This window comes from Perognathus longimembris, chromosome 25 (genome assembly GCF_023159225.1).
Source record: "Perognathus longimembris pacificus isolate PPM17 chromosome 25, ASM2315922v1, whole genome shotgun sequence".
Taxonomy (NCBI): Eukaryota; Metazoa; Chordata; class Mammalia; order Rodentia; family Heteromyidae; genus Perognathus; species Perognathus longimembris.
The window spans coordinates 2,245,017-2,253,569 of record NC_063185.1 but is presented as its reverse complement, the minus strand read 5'-3'; the positions used below and the strand labels follow the sequence as shown (position 1 = coordinate 2,253,569).

The 8,553-nt window shown below is 46.4% G+C and overlaps 1 pseudogene; it reads left to right on the top strand.

Annotated features, from left to right (window-relative positions):
- The first annotated feature begins 205 nt into the window (after window positions 1-205).
- On the top strand, window positions 206-7,763 carry LOC125341766 (annotated as a pseudogene).
- The last annotated feature ends 790 nt before the right edge of the window (window positions 7,764-8,553 follow it).

Genomic DNA, 8,553 nt, shown 5'->3' with positions numbered 1-8,553 from the left:
ATAAAAACGTTAGAAAAAAGAAAGAAAGAAGCCCCCAAAGAGGAAAGCTTCTACTAATAAAAAATTTAAAAATCAACAAACCAAAGGCCTGTGAAATACCATTAAGGTTTGTGATTTTACCCCAGTGCCAAATGACAAGTTATCTTGCTCCTGTTTCTTACATGCAGAAGACATGAGATACCTGGGTCAGAGGCAAGGGTCTGTTATGGTCAAAAGCTGTATCCAGCGCTTTCTGTTTGACTTCTTCTCCAGGCTTCCTAAGGCCCGAGGGTCCATGCTGGAATCTGCCCAGCAGCAGGCTGCATCTTGGGAGGAGAGCACCAAGCACACATTAACAGTGGACTTTCCCATCCCCCAGGTGAAGAATCCACCACACCCATTAAGGCTTTCCACCAACCAGGCTAGAAAAGAGTTAACAAGCAGTGTTGAAAGACCTTACCGGGATATGCAAGGATGCTTGGACTTATGGGTCTCTTCTCTCAACAAACCCCAATTTATTCATTCAACGAACTCATTTGAATGTGTTAAATCATCAACTGTGCACTTGGCACAAAACAGGATGCTAATATGGCAGGGAACGAATTTCCTGCACAAGAACAGCTAACATGTTAGTGGGGAAGACAGAGAAAAGGAAAGCAATTACACAAATACTATGATGTCACTTCTGTGAGATGATGTAAAGTACTGGAAAACAGTGTGAGGGAAAGTGCCTGTGCACAAAGAAGTCATAGACCCAATGGGCAGGGAAGATCTAGCTGGCATGGGACATGGAGCAAAGACCCAACAGAAGCAGTAGGTAAGCCTCACCTGGAAGAGCATCCAGGCAGAGAGAAAGGTTCACATAACCCCAAGAAGTAGACACCAATGTCATGTTCTAGGCAACAGGAGGCCAGTGTGTCTGGACTGAAGTTGCCAGGAGGAGAGCAGTCAAGCATGAAGGGATAGAAATCCAAGAAGACTTGAAATTAAGGCAAAATAAAGTCTTGTAAAAGACAAGCATGTAAACTTTTTTTTAACAGGAAACTATTTGTAGTAGAGCTAAAGCAATGACACTGAACCACTGGTCCAATGTATGGAGCCAGTTGGTGCCATGGACAGAGAACTGGAGGTCAAATCTGAGTCCTGCTAGGAGTCTCTAAGCAAGTGTATTAGTCAGCTTGAGCTGCAGTATCAATTAGCACTGACTTGGAATATTGCTCATTAACCCAATAGCTTTTTCTGACAGTTCTGGTTCAAGGTGTCAACTGATTCTGTTCCTGATAAGGGCTCTCTTCCTGTCTCGTGGGCAGCAGCTGGTAAATAGTGAGCTCTCTAGTGTTTCTTCTTAGAATGACACTGCCCGCTGGATTAGGCTTCTCCCTTATCACCTCATTTAAATTTTTACCCCTTTATCTCCAAACATAGTCACATTGGGGATTAGTAAATCAACATATGACTTTGGGGGAAGAAGATGCAATTCATTCCATTACAGAAAGTTGCAAAACTTCATATTTTTATCTGCAAATGAAAATGCTACCTACAAAGGTTGCTGGTAAGTTTGACTGAAAATGTGTGAAAGAAACTATATAGTTGTGTCAAATATCTGAGAAGTTAAAAGTATAAAAAGCACAATATTTAAAGTAGATCAGAGAGCACAATCGAGGTCTATACTCAATTTGAATGAACAGGGATGCTTCCAGCATAAGTGTTCAGTGAAGGATTATTTACAATAGCTATGATATGGAATCACCAACCATCTACCAACCAGTAGATGAATGGATCAAGAAAATGTGGTATATATACACAATGGAATTTGATGCTTCCATCAGAAAGAGTGATATTTCCTTATTCATAAGGAAATGGAAAAACGTGGAAAAAAGCATACTAAATGAAAATGCCAGACCCAAAGAAACGTAGGCTCTATGGATTCCTTCATTTGTAATAATTAGTCTATCTCTAGGATAGTCCTATAAGAGGATCACAATAGTTAAATGGCTAGGTATATATGACCATATGAAATGATGTTAATGGAAATGAACTCCAAATATGGAAACAAGAGGGTGTTTTTTTTTTAATGTACTGTGTAAGTTATTTCTTTTTTTCTTTCTTTCTTTCTTTCTTTCCCCCCTCCCCCTTTGGCTTATCCCCTTGTCACTCTTTTTGATTTTGGTAACCTGTGTCTTGTATATACATTTGTCTGATTTGGAGAAGGGAAGGGGAATAACAAAATAGTGAGACAAAGGAAAATGAGTGAACCAATGCAACAGTGATACTCCCAAGACACTATGTTGGAAATGAATCTTATTACATGCGGGGGCGGGGGGATTCAGGGGGCCTGAGATAAACAAGGGAAAAGGTAACAATGTGGAACAAGAAATGTACTCATTACCTTATTTGCCTAACTGTAGCCCCTCTGTACATCACCTTTACAATAAAAGTAAATTAAAAGAATAGGGATGGTCATTATTAGTAGTATTTTGTTGACTGTGGGGCTTGAACTCAGGGCCTAAGCACAATCATGAGCTCTTTTGCTCAAGGCTAGTGTTCTACCACTTTAAGCCATAGATTCACTTCTGGTTTGTAGTGGTTAATTGGATAAGAGTCTCACAGGAACTTTTCTGCCCAGGCTGGCTTTAACTATGATCTATATATTATGTATCTGTCTGTCTATCTATCTATCTATCTATCATCTATCTATCTACCTATCTATCTATCTATCTATCTATCTATCTATCTATCTATCTATCTATCTATAATATTATAAATTACCATGAAGGGCTAGTCATTTTTACTGAACACTTACTTAACCCTGAGTTAGTGGCTCTACTTTTAGTTCCATAACAGTCCCATGGCAAGTATTATTGCCTCGTGTGTGTGTGTGTGTGTGTGTTTGTGTGTGTGTACCCATCCTAGGGCTTGAACTCAGGGCCTCAGCAGTGTCCCTGAGCTTTTTTTGCTCAGAGTTAGCCCTCTAGTACTTGAGATACAGCTCCAGTTCTGGATTGTCACTCTCTCACTCTCTCTCTCATGTGTGTGTGAGTGTGTGTGTGAGTGGTGTGTGTGTGATTATCGGCAATAAAAGTGTCATGGACTTTCTTGCTAGGATTACAGCCATGAATGCCCAGCTTCAGAGTTTTTTTTTTTTTTTTTTTTTTTTTTTGGCCAGTCCTGGGCCTTGGACTCAGGGCCTGAGCACTGTCCCTGGCTTCTTCCCGCTCAAGGCTAGCACTCCGCCACTTGAGCCACAGCGCCACTTCTGGCCGTTTTCTGTATATGTGGTGCTGGGGAATCTAACCTAGGGCCTCGTGTATCCAAGGCAGGCACTCTTGCCACTAGGCTATATCCCCAGCCCCAAGCTTCAGAGTTTTATTTAAAGTGCATAATAAAACCAGTCGAAAGCTGCATTGCTTTTGTTCCAAGAGTGGAATAGATAAAAAGAATATAACTAGCTGGCCGTGTGAGTGCTCAGTAGAACCAGTGGGCTCTACACTCTGCCCAGTAGAAGACTACAGAAGGCTGTGTAGGCTGCAGCAGGTGGAGTGACTGGCTGGCTGCCCCTGTTTTCCCAGTGGCCCTGCCCATGGCGCCTGGGCAATCTTTTCTGAAAGTAGGACACTCCACCAATGGCCTTCCTCTTCCTTCCTCATGTGCTCACAAGCCCGCACTTTCTACACTCTACACACCAGACACAACAGCCCTTAGCTTACACAAACATGACAGCACACTCAGAAGACATAAAATCCAACTTGCAAAGGAGTCAAAGTAAAAACATTTGGCCTTTACAAGACGTTTAGCTTGATGAGGTTAGAAACTGGGGGAAATGGTGTCCAGGAAAGACTTACAGGAAAATGTAGGGATGTTCCGTTAGGTGTTGAGAAGGAGCTCGTGGATGGAGGGAGGGCTGGATCTCCAGGCAGGCTGGCATAACTGCAGTGAGAATGTGTGTCAACAGCTGGGTTGGAAGAGGGAAAAGATGACACACTCAGAGCAGAAGTGTTGGGGAACATGGTTTGATATTGGTCCCAGAGCAGCTGGATTCTGGAAGCTTCTGAGAAAATTAACACAATGAAATGAATCATTAAAAAGAAAGTGGAGCTGGGCTCTGGTGGCTCATGGCTGTGATCCTAGGCACTCAGGAGGCTGAGATCTGACGATTGACATTTGAAGCCAGCCTGCACAGACAAATGCTAGAGACTTTTAATCTGCAATTAACCAACAAAAAGCCAGAAGTGGAGCTGTGGCTCAAATGGTAGAGCACCAGCCTTGACTGAAAAACCAAAGGCATAGTACCCAGGCCCTGAGTTCCATCCCTAGTAGCAGCGTCTGTGCACATTCACATATGCAAAACAAGAAAAAGAATAGAATAAAGAAATAATGAAAAGGAGAAAGAGAAGAAAACAGAGATTAAACTTTGAAATACTTTAACATCCAAACTCTATTTTTGAACAATCCTCAAAGTAAGAGCAAAGATATTAAAACATACAAACGTTCATACTGCACCATTGAATGCCAAGCGTGCTTTTAATTCTCTGTTTTTGGACCTCTCTATATAATTTTTTCTGCCTAAAACTAGTTTTTATGTGGCCAATTTCTCTTAACACTTTCCCTGTTGCTATATATGCTCTTCATAGTTGCACTTTTTATTTATGCTGCTTGATTTATCACTTGTATAATCTGGGCGACTGAAACTGAGACAATTTTCTCATCTTTGAAAATGGAGGTAATTGCAGGGCACTGATGGATTTTGACTGATATCAGCCTGGGCAGGAAAGTCCATGACACTCTTATTTCCAGTCTCTCTCTCTCTCTCTCTCTCTCTCTCTCTCTCTCTCTCTCTCTCTCTCTCCACACACACACACACACACACACACACACACACACACACACACACACACAGAGCCAGAAATAGAGCTGTGATTCAAGTAGCTTTGAGCAAAAAAGTAAAAAGTTCTGGGACAGCACCCAGGCCCTGAGTTCAAGACCCAGGACTGGTACAAAAAAAAAAGTTTGAAACTTTTTTTTGGTAGAGGGAGTTGGTAGAGAGGGAGGATACTGTCACCTAAGTTTTTTCTCCCTTTGCTGAAGGGTCTATAAAATACCTAGTGGGCCAACGCAGTCATAATTTTCAATGTGCACATGTGAAAGTGGAACTGGGTATCTCAAGGAGATGGGTGGGGTTGAGAGACATGAAGGAGAATGATGGAAGAGGCGACTCTGATCAAAATGCGTGTACTCAAGCACGGATATTTTGAATTGAACCTCCTATGTACAACTACTTAATGATACTTTAAAAATAAAAACAAAAGCAGTTCTTGAAAAGCAAATAAATCTACCACTCCTGGGCTGGGAGTGTAGCTCAGTGGTAGAGTGCTTCATCCTCATATTCTAGCATGCTGGATGCCCTGAGTTCATATCCTCTTCAGGGAGAAATCACACCCACACCCCCAAGTCTCCCACCTGAACTTGGAGGACTTAAGTCTTCAGTGAGGGTGAGGGTGTGGGTGGGGTGGGATGGCGGAAAGTTGGGTGTGTTGGGGGGAGACTAGAGCTGGCTCAGAAGCTGGACATCACCTCTTTGTCAAGCTCTGTGCCAGCACACGCAGTAGCTACATTTTAATTTTAGTTTTTCCAGGGAGTCGGGAAGCCCCGTGGTGCGTGTGGGGCCGAATTGCTGAGCAGGAGCAGGACAAAGCCAGGTGGAGGACGTTGCCATTTACATACTCCAACACCTGGGTCTGCTACTTGGGCTAGAGGGACAAGCGAGATGTCTGCAAACCACCAGCACCCAGTTTTTCCCGGGCTAGGTGGGGCCCGCTGCCTTCTGGACCTGCCAGGAAGGAGGTGGGAATGAAATTCCTCCCGGATTCCTAAGCAGTTTGATTCCCTCCTGGTCAGACTGCACCACAGGCCCAGTCGCCCCCGGCACCCTCCCATGAGTGCTCTCCAGCACCCCCCCACCAGCTCCATCTGGGGCGGGCTTGGGTGACGTGACGCAGCAAGACCCACCCTCGTGTGGCCCCGGCTACTTGGGCCCGGTCCACTTCCCTGCCCTTGGACTGCAGGCTGTCAGGTTACCTGCGTGCCCAGCGGGGCAGCACCGGAAAGGCCCCTTTTTCTTGTCTTCTTTTTTTCTTTCCTCCATTGTGTAACAGGTTTCCTGAGGGGGGCGCCCAAGGGAGACTGCAGCTCAGCGGAGGAACCTGGGCAGGGCGCCCTATGCCACTTGCCAATCTTACCCAAGCACAGTGTCCCCTCCTACTTGCTCACCTGCGGGGTGCAGGGCCTGAGCCTGTGCGCCCTGGAAGCCGCAAACCTCTTGGTGGCCACCGCAGTTCTCCTGGGACCTGAGACCTACAATGGTAACACGGGGCCCGGCGGGGTCGTGGGGTGGAGCCTGGGTGAAGCTGTCCTCCCTGGCTGGGAGCCCCCATTCTCTGTCTTCACCATGCTGGTGGTAACGCTGCTGGCACTGCTGATCGCTGCCACTTTCTTGTGGAATCTGCTGGTACTGGTCACCATCCTGCGTGTCTGCACCTTCCATCGCGTGCTGCACAACCTCCTGGCCTCGACGGCCATCTCGGACGCGCTACTGGCAGCCATGGTGATGCCACTGAGTCTGGTGAGCGATCTGTCGGTGGGGAGGCGGTGGTGTCTGGGCCGAAGCCTGTGTCACATGTGGATCTCTCTCGACATGCTGTGCTGCATCTGGAAGGTGGTGACCATCGCCCTGAACCGGTACTGGACCATCACGCCCCACATGCAGTACTCGCTCTGAGCCTGCTGCCACGCCTTGGTGCTCATGATCTCGCTCACCTGGGCCCTGGTGGCGCTCATCGCCCCGCCCCACTGCTCTTCGGCTGGGGCGAGGTGTACTAAGCGGGGCGCCAGTGGTGCCAGGTGAGCCAGGAACCCTCAAACGCCGTCTTCTCCACCGGTGGCGCCCTTTACCTGCCACTTGGCATCGTGTTGTTCGTCTACTGGAAGAACTCCAAGGCGGCCAAATTTTGTTTTGGTCGCCTCTGCCGACGGGCTGTGCTGCCATTGCCCGCCACCGTGCAGGTGAGGGTTCAGATGTGTTCCTGGGGGAATCTGGGGCGCTGGGGTAAGGGGAGGTTTGGGAAAGTGAGTGGGGGTAGGCGCTTGTGCGCAGGCTAGGACCAGTGGCCAATGCAGCTGGAGCACCAGAAGAATTTGCCAACTGCGCTTGCGAGGTGCTCCTGGAGCCGCTTTTGAATGCACGTCTGGTGTGACCCCAAGAAGGTCGCCATCGGCGCGGCGTGCGCCATGGACTAAGTTTCACCACTCTCACGCGAGTACTGAACACCAGTTGGTGTTGTTTGCAGGTGCAGCCTCCCTTCACAGGGGTGGGATTGCTGCATTCTCTGTGCCTTCCTTGCCTGTGGAAGTTGTGTTCAAATCAGGCTCCGAAACTCTAGCTTCTCGGGTCTGTCTTGACTTGCAGGACTGTGATTGGCTAGAATTAGACTTGGTGTAGAGGAGGAAATTCCTCTCACCTGTACTAGTTTGTTTCCATCGGACCCTATTCTATCCCCTGCAGTCTAGTGACGCCTCAGCAATCAACTACCTGCCTCTTCCCTGGTCAAAGGGAAAAGTGAAGATTAAAAAACAAAAACAAAAAACAAAAAATAAATAAACAAAAAAAAAAATCAAGTGTCACTGGGTGCGGGCGGCTTACTCCTGTAATCCTACTACTCGAGAGGCTGAGATCTGAGGACCGTGGTTCAAAGCCAGCCAGAAAGCCAGCCCAGCAGGAAAGTCCACAAGACTCTTATGTCCAGTTAGCTATAAAAAAGTAAGAATGGAGCTGTGGTTCAAGCGGTAGAGTGCTGGTCTCAAGCACATGTCTCACGACAGTGCCCAGGTCCTGAGTTCAATCCCTCTCCCATATCCATGTGCCACTTTCCCTTGGTTATCTAAATGATAAGGATATCCTCTAGTTGTTTTGAGAGGAAGCAAAAGAATGGATTGCAATGCCATCTTGGGACATCTGTTGCTTACTTTATCTGTGCTTTATTTCTTATTTAAACAACTGTTTTCCTACTTCATACAGCCCCTGGTGAAGATTCCAGGAGGTTAGGAATGTAACACATGCTAAGTGAATACACTGGCTAGAGAAAAATGAACAGGGTATTGACTGGCAGTATAAGTATACAGGGAATGTAAGATTCCATTGGATGTGTAATGAATTTAGGAGCTGCATTTTAAGATCTCTGATGTTCTATGTGGAGCTTTTGATCTTTTGGCCAGTATCTAAGATATGCTCAGCTACCACCTTACCCTGGAGATCCAAACTTTGCTCAGGTATTCCAGGCAGTAACCTCCCAGGCTGGAGTACAAAAGGGTTTATTTCATACACCCTATTTTATTTTATTTGCCAGTCCTGGGGCTTGGACTCAGGGCCTGAGCACTGTCCTTGGCTTCTTTTTGCCCAAGGCTAGCACCCTACCATTTGAGCCACAGTGCCACTTCTGGCTTTTTCTATATATGTGGTGCTGAGGAATCGAACCCATTAGGCCACATTCCAAACTCCCATACTTCTATTTTAAAATAACA